At 43.1% G+C, this 12312-nt stretch overlaps 2 protein-coding genes across 2 annotated transcripts in view; one reads left to right on the forward strand and one right to left on the reverse strand.

Moving 5' to 3' along the window:
* The window catches only part of LOC109924783 (mitogen-activated protein kinase kinase kinase 10-like), a 285189-nt gene that overhangs the window by 179060 nt on the left and 93817 nt on the right, over positions 1–12312 (reverse strand). The gene's annotated exons all lie outside the window — the stretch shown is intronic.
* Positions 1–12312, forward strand: part of LOC109935467 (signal-induced proliferation-associated 1 like 3) — a 180972-nt gene that overhangs the window by 79366 nt on the left and 89294 nt on the right. The gene's annotated exons all lie outside the window — the stretch shown is intronic.

Below are 12312 nucleotides of genomic sequence, written 5' to 3' on the forward strand. Positions count from 1 at the left end.
GTACTCTGGGTGAGCAGTGGAAAAGGAAACTCTATTAATTCAGTAGTGGATGCCATAATGAAGATGAAACTAAGGAAAGGTGGTTGGCCTAGAATACTGGGAGCTTTACATTCAACTACGATAAACCTAATCTTGGAGAATTTGACACTGTCATCCAGTGTGAACATTGCTTAAAAAGGTAATATTCTTTTTGGTGGTTAACACATTGATCAATACTTTTTTTCTCAGCTTCAGCCTTGTACTTAAATAATGTTTTCAGCTGCAAAGCTTAGATACAACCATGAATGTGTTTTACCCATAAGTCAAGCACCATTCACAAAGTGATAAAATAAACACTGTAGTGTCAAAATAGACGACAAAAATTGGCTTCACTGTAACTCCAAAATGCTCAACACAATAATAGATATATTAACTGCTACAAATTAACTGTTCCAATATAGTAACATCCCATAAACACAGCCTTTGTAAAGGCAAATTCAGTAAAATAGATTGTCTTGCATGCAAATCTGGCAGCAGGAAGAGAACCCCAGCTTTTAGCTGTAACAGAGCAAGGAATAACAGCTTCCAAATCCAACTTCAAGACCCCAACAACTGCAGAAAGCTAAAAAAACTAGAAATCCTGGTTCTGTGGGAGCTTGACCACACCCATTCAGGCTGCTTTTATTTTTAACTTTTTCTCTGAAAAAAGCTGCAAGGCCTCAAACTGTTTACTCTATTAGCTTTGAGCAGACTGCTTATCACAAAAAAAGGACAAAATACAGTAAAGTCATAATATCATTACAGGAATGACTTCTATGGGGTAGTGGCAGAGATTGAGTTGGAGCAGGGGAATGCAAGCGTAAGGTAAGTGTTGAGGATGGGTGGCTGGATAGGTGTTCACAGTGCATCATGATACTACAGAAAGAGAGGCTCGTGTCAGTGGCTGAGGAATTCCTTTTTGGGCACTGATGACCACTCGCAGCTGCTCTGCAAAGAAATCTTCGGAAACTCTTGTGGCTTTGGTGGGAGAGAGACAAAATTTTCAGCATCCTTTTAAGACTAGTTATCCACATTTTGCATTAAAAGTAAAATACTGTGAATGCTGGAAATCCTGAAATAAAAACACTCCTGCTGCAGAGTCATACTGAACATGAAACATTATCTCTTTTTCTGTCTCCAAAGATGCTGCCAGACCTGCTGAGTTACTCCAGCAAATTTTTTCTTGTCCACCTTATAGATGGCTTTGGTTTCACCCTTCTGACATTTTCTAGACTGAAATTGCATCAATGATATTGAGGGGCTGTAACTTTCATTTGTGAAGTAGGTCCTTGACTGCCTGGGGTGGGCACCCCTCGTGTGCCTAATTTGCTGCTTTGTAAAAGTAATAAGGAGATAGTAATGGGTGCAACTCCCACCCCAATCTCTGTCCCATTTGTGAGATGGATTGGGGGTTTAAAATTCTGATTTTGTTTCATCAGCTTTCCAAGAATGGAAAGGGCGGGCACCCTCTCTAAGATAGACGCTATTTATGTTTGGATAGGTTCACATTTTAAAATGTAGCTTCCAGACAGACGCTGGTAGTAGGCTGACCAACTTCTTGCAGGTGTTGAAAGTCTAATAATGCAGACACCCACTTAGTAATTGCAGAGACTATATTGTGTAAAGGTTGTGAATTTTTTGAGGGAAGAGAAATTTTTAGTAATTTTGATAATGTTCATTTGGTCTTTTTGTTGGCAAATGCTGTAAGTCAGGTCATGTACAACAGGTAAAGCTACTTGGTGGCAGTGTGACTAATGCTTGTTTTAGCAGCCTCACTTTTTAATGCTAATGATTCTGCTTCTGTTTGTGCACACCATGTTTTTTAGGATATACATGTGTGCATACACTTCCTTCCTGATTTATGACACCAGTCAATTTGTTTAACTGCATCAATTCTCCCATTTTAAAATATTTTAACTTTACCCGAAACACTACCTAGGTAGTGTCTCCCACCCATCCTCCTCCTCTAACCAAAAAAAAAGGTTCTGAGCGCTGATTTAAAAAGGCGACTAGTTTTTTTTATTTGTCTGTTTGGGAATTCAGAACAGTGGGAATGGATGTTAGGGCAGTTGTATGCTCCTCCTGTAGAATATGGGAGGTAAGGGTCACCACTAGTGTCCCCACTGACTTGATCTGCGGGAAGTGCACCCAACTCCAGCTCCTCAAACAGTGTTGGGGAACTGGAGCTGGAGCTGGATGAACTTCGGATCATTCGGGAGGCTGAGGGGGTAATTGAGAGGAGTTACAGGCAGGTAGTCACACCTCAGGTACAGGAAAAAAGTAGATGGGTTACAGTCAGGGGACGGAAAGGGAACAGGCAGACAGTGCAGGGATCCCCTGTGGCCGTTCCCCTCAAACAAGTATACCGTTTTGGATACTGTTGGGGGGGGGGACTTACCAGGGGTAAGCCATGGGGTACAGGTCTCTGGCACAGAGTCTGTCCCTGTTGCTCAGAAGGGAAGGGTGGAGAGGAGGAGAGCATTAGTCATTGGGGACTCCATAGTTAGGGGGACAGATAGGAGATTTTGTGGGAACGAGAGAGACTCGTGGTTGGTGTGTTGCCTCCCAGGTGCCAGGGTCCGTGATGTCTCGGATCCTTAAGGGGGAGGGGGAGCAGCCCCAAGTCGTGGTCCACAAAGGCACCAACGACATAGGTAGGAAAAGGGATGGGGACGTAAGGCAGAATTTCAAGGAGCTAGGGTGGAAGCTTAGAGCTAGAACAAACAGAGTTGTTATCTCTGGTTTATTACCCGTGCCACGTGCTAGCGAGGCGAGGAATAGGGAGAGAGAGCAGTTGAACACGTGGCTACAGGGATGGTGCAGGAGGGAGGGATTCAGATACCTGGATAATTGGGGCTCATTCTGGGGTAGGTGGGACCTCTACAAATGGGATGGTCTACACCTGAACCAGAGGGGTACCAATATCCTGGGGGGGAAATTTGCTAATGCTCTACGGGAGGGTTTAAACTAATTCAGCAGGGGGATGGGAACCTGAATTGTAGCTCCAGTGTACAGGAGGTTGAGAGTAGTGAGGTCATAAATAAGGTTTCAAGGTCGCAGGAGTGTACCGGCAGGCAAGAAGGTGGTTTGAAGTGTGTCTACTTCAATGCCAGGAGCATCCGGAATAAGGTGGGTGAACTTGCAGCATGGGTTGGTACCTGGGACTTCGATGTTGTGGCCATTTCGGAGACATGGATAGAGCAGGGACAGGAATGGTTGTTGCAGGTTCCGGGGTTTAGATGTTTCAGTAAGATCAGGGAAGGTGGTAAAAGAGGGGGAGGTGTGGCATTGTTAGTCAAGGACAGTATTACGGTGGCAGAAAGGACGTTTGATGACAACTCGTCCACTGAGGTAGTATGGGCTGAGGTTAGAACCAGGAAAGGAGAGGTCACCCTGTTGGGAGTTTTCTATAGGCCTCCGAAAAGTTCCAGGGATGTAGAGGAAAAGATTGCAAAGATGATTCTGGATAGGAGCGAAAGTAACAGGGTAGTTGTTATGGGGGACTTTAACTTTCCAAATATTGACTGGAAACGCTATAGATCGAGTACTTTAGATGGGTCAGTTTTTGTCCAATGTGTGCAGGAGGGTTTCCTGACACAGTATGTAGATAGGCCAACAAGAGGCGAGGCCACATTGGATTTGGTACTGGGTAATGAACCAGGCCAGGTGTTAGATTTGGAGGTAGGTGAGCCGTTTGGTGATAGTGACCACAATTCGGTTACGTTTACTTTAGCGATGGAAAGGGATAGGTATATACCGCAGGGCAAGAGTTATAGCTGGGGGAAAGGCAATTATGAGGCAAGATTTAGGATGCATAGGATGGAGAAGGAAACTGCAGGGGCTGGGCACAATTGAAATGTGGAGCTTGTTCAAGGAACAGCTACTGCGTGTCCTTGAGAAGTATGTACCTGTCAGGCAGGGAGGAAGTGGTCGAGCGAGGGAACCGTGGTTTACTAGAGAAGTTGAATCTCTTGTCAAGAGGAAGAAGGAGGCTTCTGTAGAGATGAGGCGTGAAGGCTCAGTTAGGGCGCTTGAGAGTTACAAGTTAGCCAGGAAGGACCTAAAGAGAGAGCTAAGAAGAGCCAGGAGGGGACATGAGAAGTCTTTAGCAGGTAGGATCAAGGAAAACCCTAAAGCTTTCTATAGGTATGTCAGGAATAAAAGAATGACTAGAGTAAGATTAGGGCCAGTCAAGGACAGTATTGGGAAGTTGTGCGTGGCGTCGGAAGAGATAGGAGAAGTGCTAAATGAATATTTTTCGTCAGTATTCACACGAAAAAGACAATGTTGTCGAGGAGAATACTGAGATACAGGCTATTAGACTGGATGGGATTGAGGTTCATAAGGAGGAGGTGTTAGCAATTCTGGAAGGTGTGAAAATAGATAAGTCCCCTGGGCCGGATGGGATTTATCCTAGGATTCTCTGGGAAGCTAGAGAGGAGATTGCAGAGCCTTTGGCTTTGATCTTTATGTCGTCATTGTCTTCAGGAATAGTGCCAGAAGACTGGAGACTAGCAAATGTTGTCCCCTTGTTCAAGAAGGGGAGTAGAGACAACCCTGGTAATTATAGACCAGTGAGCCTTACTTCGGTTGTGGGTAAAGTGTTGGAAAGGATTATAAGAGATAGGATTTATAATCATCTAGAAAGGAATAATTTGATTAGGGATAGTCAACACGGTTTTGTGAAGGGTAGGTCGTGCCTCACAAACAGGTGGATGAGGGTAAAGCGGTTGATGTGGTGTATATGGATTTCAGTAAAGCGTTTGATAAGGTTCCCCATGGTAGGCTATTGCAGAAAATACAGAGGCATGGGATTGAGGGTGATTTAGCGGTTTGGATCAGAAATTGGCTAGCTGTAAGAAGACAGAGGGTGGTGGTTGATGGGAAATGTTCATCCTGGAGTTCAGTTACTAGTGGTGTACCTCAAGGATCTGTTTTTTGGCCACTGCTGTTCGTCATTTTTATAAATGACCTGGATGAGGGCGTAGAAGGATGGGTTAGTAAATTTGCGGATGACACCAAAGTCGGTGGAGTTGTGGATAGTGCGGAAGGATGTTGCAGGTTACAGAGGGACATAGATAAGCTGCAGAGCTGGGCTGAGAGGTGGCAAATGGAGTTTAATGCGGAAAAGTGTGAGGTGATTCACTTTGGAAGGAGTAACAGGAATAGAGAGTACTGGGCTAATGGTAAGATTCTTGGTAGTGTGAATGAGCAGAGAGATCTCGGTGTCCATGTGCATAGATCAATGAAAGTTGCCACCCGGGTTGATAGCGTTGTTAGGAAGGCGTACGGTGTGTTAGGTTTTATTGGTAGAGGGATTGAGTTTCGGAGCCATGAGGTCATGTTGCAGCTGTACAAAACTCTGGTGCGGCCGCACTTGGAGTATTGCGTACAGTTCTGGTCACCGCATTATAGGAAATACGTGGAAGCATTGGAAAGGGTGCAGAGGAGATTTACCAGGATGTTGCCTGGTATGGAGGGAAGGTCTTATGAGGAAAGGCTGAGGGTCTTGAGGCTGTTTTCGTTAGAGAGAAGATGGTTAAGAGGTGACTTGATAGAGACATACAAGATGATCAGAGGATTAGATAGGGTGGACAGTGGGAGCCTTTTTCCTCGGATGGTGACGGCTCGCACGAGGGGACATAGCTTTAAATTGAGGGGTGATAGATATAGGACAGATGTCAGAGGTAGGTTCTTTACTCAGAGTAGTAAGGGCATGGAATGCCCTGCCTGCAACAGTAGTAGACTCGCCAACTTTAAGGGCATTTAAATGGTCATTGGATAAACATATGGATGATAATGGAATAGTTTAGGTTAGATGGGCTTCAGACAGGTTGGCGCAACATCGAGGGCCGAAGGGCCTGTACTGCGCTGTAATGTTCTATGTTCTACATATATTTGTATTCTATATTTCTCAAGGCATCTGTAATATTTGGCCTTGTTTGCAATATTGTAATGGGCACAGTTTAGTCTTTTTGACCTTGGCAAACAATTGTACTTTTGTGAGAAACCATTTTTTATTTCTGTAGAGAACTAATTTGTGGTGTTAAGAATGATAATTAAAAACCGGCTGTAAACTGCAGTGTGCATTTTTCTTCAGAAACCCCTTTGTCAGCCAGTCCCATTTTTTTAAAAACTGGTCTAGTATGCTGATATTTTGTGATGCTTCCTTTCTACAGATTAGAATAAAGGAGGATTTTCTTTTAAATTCAAAGGCATGTTTATTATAGAGCCAATAAAGCAATGACTCATGTAGTTTGTCAGTTGTTTTTGTCAGTTTTGCTTTGTAGGTTGTGGTGTGCACAAAGTGTGTCACTATTCCTGTTGTTCAGCATGCCATTTAAGATCTGTTACGAGATTTAGTTATTGATGATAAGCTTCCACTTTGTTACAAAAAAAATTGTTTTTCCTTATAACTTGGCTCTATTCTTGTTCTGAACATAAAAGTACTTGGCCTCTTGCAAGCTCTTTGACTCCTTTTTAAGGGGTTTAGCATACAGGTTTGTTTTTTTTTCCTCCTTTTTCAGCTATGACCTTACATTTTCACACTTTTGAGCCTCTTGTGAATTTAAAAAGACTAAATCTGCAAGATGACAATTGAAGAGCCTTAGGCCTTTAAGTCAAATAGATTGAGAAAGTTACTAAGTGTGTAGTGATCAGTGCTCTATATTGGTGATACTTTGGCATTTTAGTATGAAGCATTGGAAATTTCATGGCTGGCTTTCATGTGTACCAGGGTGAAGCCACAGGTGGTCGAGACTGCGGTGTGCTCGCTCACTCACTGAAAACAGCCAAACGGCAGAGTGGGGCCTCCTTTTGAAGTCTTCAATATTGAGATTTGATTGTAGAGTTCCAATTATAGTGATGGCATTCCAAGCAGGTGGAACATTGTTCTTTGAGTTTTTATTTCACAGAATGGAGGCTAAGCCAGCATTTGTTGCCAATTCGTAATAGCCCCTTGATGTTGGTGAGCTTCTGCCTTAAATTGCTGCAGTGCATGTGATGCAGGTAGCCTGCAATATTGTTAGTGTGGGTGTACCAAGATTTTGACCAGTGACAGTGAAGGAGCAGCAATACAGTTCCAGGTCAGGATGGTTTTGGTTTGGAGGGGATCTTGCAGGTCGTGGCATTCCAAAATATCTATGTACCCTTTTCCTTCTAAGTGGTAGGTACCATGGGTTTGAAATGTGCTGTCTCAGGAATCTTTGTGAATTATGCCATTACATTTTGTAGATTTAAGCACACTGCTACTGCACTTGGATGACGGAATATCGAAAACTTGTAGCTTAAAATGTTCACTTCGCTCAGTGGCTAAATAAGCACTGGTTCGAACCAGTGTTACATCTGTAAGTATTACTTACCCTGTATCTATCCAAGAGTGGACTAAGTTTTCTTCAGTATTGCATCCATTCCATGCTTTTGTTGTTATTACGTTAATTGTACCATCTAGCCACATGAGATTTTTCATGGTGCAGCTTCAACATTAGTAGTTTACTTGTAAAATATTTTTAGGTTCTGGACAAATCTATGGTTTGTACTGTACTTGTTTACTTCCCTTTTTTCCGAAAATAGGAAAGTGAGAGTAGAAATGTTGTTGAAGTGGCTGTTATTGCTACTAAAAATTCTTGGGTACGTTCATCTTCCTAGAGCACACCAATGACACCTGTTGCAAGGCATATCACAGTACGTACATGTCAGAATATGTCAAGTGCAAACAAAAGCTGGGCAGGGTGGGAGGTGGCGGGGAGGATGAGGAGCAAATAAACTGCCTTTTCAAAAGCACTTCAGTAAAAGTATTACTCATCCAAGACATGATCTCTAGCAATTTGAGTTGCAGAGAGACCAATACCTTTGACAAATCATGGACTGCTGCTGTTCAAACATGTAATAGCACCTCAAGTGGCTGTTAAAATTTTGACATCTCCTCTTCTATTTTAATAGCTGTATGCCAAACATCGCCAACATCCCCCCCCCCAACCCCAGGCATTTTTGGGAGTGCTGTGCTTCATAACTGTCCTTCATGTTGTTGTTCTGCGTTCTGTTGGTAATGGTTGTGAAAGTATTGATTTATTCAGCCACTTGATATACCCAAAGGGAGTTTACTGCAATACATTGAATGATGGTGCAATAGTTGCAACATTGACTATGCAGATGCTTGACCAGTCTCTTGAGAGACATGAACTATTCCTGTGTCTTAGTGTCTTGTTCTGACATTAGTTACACTTGAAGTCACTCAGTGATGTGGATTATTTCCCTGGTGCAGTCCCACCAATTTCTTACTCTCTCCCTCTCCTACTCTTATTTCCCTCTTTAGTGATTCCAAGGAGGTCAGCCAGGTGGACCTCATAGAATGAGTTCCCTGATTTGGACCAGATTAACAGCCCCGATCAGGGAGCCCTTGCCAATGGATAAGAACATGAGTGTCAGACATCCTGTTCGTGGAGAGTCTGCTCTGAGGGAGCTGGATCAGTGTCAAGGACTCTGCACGTGTAAATAAAGGGTGACTTGGTTACGGAACACTGGCCTCTGGAAGTATTTCACCCTTTTCTCCCACCACCCATCAAAGTCAAAACAACCAACCTCTTATAGCCAGACTTCAGTTTTGTCTGTGGTGTCACAAAGCCACATGCAGCGTTTGGTGTTCAACACATGGGGGCTATTAATTTCCCTTGAACAGGATTGGGCCCAATAAAATTAAACCTTAACTTTGTTTGAAACAAAAAAAATGTGCAAAGGAGTGCACTATAAAGCAAGAGGATGCTGGCCTCTGGTATGAGTTATATGTACATTGATTCTTTGATTTCTCTCTCTATACCTTGGTAGAGGCATGGGGGGAATAAACCACCATGGATCCAGCTTTTAAATATGCTACTGCTCCCTTGCCTATTCTGTGCACCAGTTAATGTAACAGACTGTCCCGGGACCTCTTAAAAACAAATGAAATTATTGCTCAAGAAAACGTAGAACTACAGTCTGAGATGATAATTACTTATTTCACATCCTCTCCCTTCCCTTTTGTCTCATGATTGCATGTTCCCTGTGTTCCTTTTCCCTACTTAATTCAATTGAGGATGCCTGGAGCTGCAAAATATATTTTTGGTCTCGTGCTCCAGAAGAGTATTTACAGGATCTGCTGTGGTACGGAAAACATAACTTTATTTAAGAAGCATCCTACTATAACTTCACCTTGCTTTTGAAGCATTGTATTTCTTGTGGTGAATAATACCCTCTCCTATCACTGTTCGACATAACCCATTATACTACATTGCCCTTCATGGCAAATTCGACCCATTTGATAGCTGAGCCAGCGTCCTCTTGCTTTATAGTACACACCTTTGCACATTTTTTTCTTTGAAACAAAGTTAAAATTTAATTTTATTTGGCCCGATCCTGTTGAAGGGGAATTAATAGCCCTTTAAGCTGCAGTAATAAATATGTACTTTTATTTGAAAAGCTGTTTTTGGTGTTGGATGGCTGTCTACTGGCTAAATTAATGGTTGGTACTTTTATTCAAAAATGCAAAGTAAGGAAAATTAGAAACCTGGCCTGATGACAGGATGTGCTGGGGCAATTCTTTCCCTTTTTAATCCTCCAGCCTAAGGGCGGTACTAGTTTAGTGTTTTTGATAATTAAATATCTTAGCATATTTGGAAATGCAGGTTTCAAATTTTGTTTTTTTTTAAACATGTCTGTTCATAACTCCTTGAGACTGGGGGCTTTAGATTTAACGAGTTGAGTTAGAACAGTGCTGTTGTAAAGCTGTTGAGGAATTCCTGGCATGACTGAATTTGTGTCACTGCTTTTACACTTCCATGAGAACCACGAAGTTTTGAGTACGTTCCCTAAGACAGCTCCATATCTTCAGGCTTATTTTCCAGAGGATTCTATTTTTAAAGCTGGCCTGTAAGAGTGTACAAGTTAGATATCAGTAATGTCAGAAAAGGTAGGATGAGTGCATCTGTAAAGTGTGGGGTGGAACAAAGTGATGTGTATGTGAAGTGGATTTTGAGAATTATACAGGCAGGGCAAAGGGAGCTGTTTGCATGTGTGATCTAGGTGTGTAGGCCAAATGCAGAGGGAAGTGCGGTGCAGAGACGTGTGTGTAAGCAGATGGGGAGGTGAGGGAGATGTGGATACCTCTGAGAGCTTGCTTGAAGGGGGAGGGCCACAGGAGGTTCAGGGACCTGTGAGAGTATGCCTGTGAATAAAGGGTGAGGTGTGGAGTTGTGCCTGTGCTTGAGGGGTTGGATGGGTGGGGAAAGCAGAAACTGCACAAGCAAGGGGAATAGAGGGGTGGGTGGGGAAGAGAGGAGGCAAAAGGGACATCACAGAAGGGTGCAGGGGATGGGAATGTGTAGAGACGAAAACTATGGGGAGGGGGAAATTTGTTTGCGCACTGATATGAGTACAGTGATGGGGTGGTGGAAACCATATGTAGAGTGGTGAGAGGAGGGAAGGGACTGCCTATGCCTGGAGTGGAGGTGGGGAAGGTGTTGGGGACAAGGGCTAATGTGCAATCACATGTGTTTGGATGTCAGGTCGGGCCTAGGAGGACAGGGACTGGGTTTGTGGGTGGGGAGGACTGGGACTGCATGTGAGGTGCATGGGTATTAGAGTGGGGGAGAAACAGTGGAACTACGTGATAGGTAGGGTGTGGAAGAACATTGGTGTGCTGTGTAGAGAGGTAGAAAAGGGAGGAACTGGACGTGTGGGTGTGGTGGGAGGAATGGGAAATGGGATGTGTAGGAGGGGGATAGGAGAATGAGAAAGGGGAGGAACCTGTTTTTGCCCATGCTGGGAAGGACAGTAAGCAAGGTGCAGGAACCTATGAGGAAGGATGTTTGCAGGGACTTGTGTGTGCATGGAGGACAGAAGGTTGGGAGGGTGTGGGTAAGTAAGGGATGGAGGGCTGGTGAAGAGACAAGGTGAGGGTGAATGTGGGAATAAAAGGTCGTGCAGGGACCCTTGCTTTGGGGTGATTTTGAGAGGTGTAGGCTCTTGGGTGAGTACTCATAAAGGGTGTGGTTGGAGAAAAAAATGGGAACCTTGCGGGTGGACCAGCTTTTGGATGGAGGAAAGTGGATGCATGCGTGTAAGTAGTCATGGTGTTGGGCTTGGGTGGTGGTGGAGAGAAGGCTAATGTGCACACAATGGCACATATCAAGGGCAGGAAATGGGACTGGTGAGGCCAGCAGCCCTGGTGTGAAATGTTGCTGCGAAAGGAAATGATTAATTTTAAATTATTCAATAAAGGATACGCAGCAAACTGGGTAAACTGAGATAATGAAATTATTTTGATTGATTGGGAGGATTTTATATAGTAGCAGTGTTGTGGTTTGTCAAAAATTAGTAATCCAGAGACTCTGGTTAACATTCTGGGATGTGGGTTCGAATTCCAACACAGTAGGTAAAATTTGATTTGACTAATGAACTTTTGCTACTTATACGAAAAAATAACTTTTCTAATGAAAACCACAAATTGTTGCAAAACAGTGTGTTGTTTCAGGGAAGGATAATTGCGATCTTTACCTGGGTCTAGCCTGTATGTGACCCCAGATCCACAATGTGGTTGACTTTTAACTGCCATCTAGCTTGCTTGGCCATCTCAATCAGCTAAAGGGTATTTGGGGTTGAACACTTGCTGGTGATGGCCATATCCTATCAAAGAATAAAGGTGGGATGAATTGAATTAAAATTTTGCATTAAGTCTTTCAACATCTTTGTTAGAGGAACCTTATGCAAATGTCACACGAATAACAATTTTCTCCAGATCCTCGTTAATTTTGCTCTTTTCACTGATTTACAAGCAGAGGCTTTGTTGAAAAAGATTGCATATTTTGCTATGAACAGGTTGTAAGTTCTGCATAGTGTCTTCATGACTGATTAACATTTCATACTCTGACATCTGGTCTATGTTGGAAGACAGGAAATTTGTTTTTTAAAAAGAATAATTATTCACTAACTTGGAGTCTTGGGGATGAGTTCAACAATTGTCGAGCAATAGTATCACTTCACTGTCTTCTGGTTTATTTCTCCAAATTTACATTCACTGCAGATGCAAAAACGTGAAAGCGTTCTCGGCAATTTTTTTGTCTATGTATTACCGTGGGCATGGTAAATTGCAAATAGCTATGTGATGCCTTGCAAGTTACTCAAAAGCTTAAATTTTGTAACAGTCAAAGGCTTTACTTTATTCAATCCTGAAGTATTAGCATACACAAGCTCCATAATCCTGTTTTAATAACCAGTAGAACCAGTTTTGCTGTCACCTGTTGGTGTAGAATTCAGCAAATA

Source organism: Rhincodon typus, chromosome 39 (genome assembly GCF_021869965.1).
Source record: "Rhincodon typus isolate 14 chromosome 39, sRhiTyp1.1, whole genome shotgun sequence".
Taxonomy (NCBI): Eukaryota; Metazoa; Chordata; class Chondrichthyes; order Orectolobiformes; family Rhincodontidae; genus Rhincodon; species Rhincodon typus.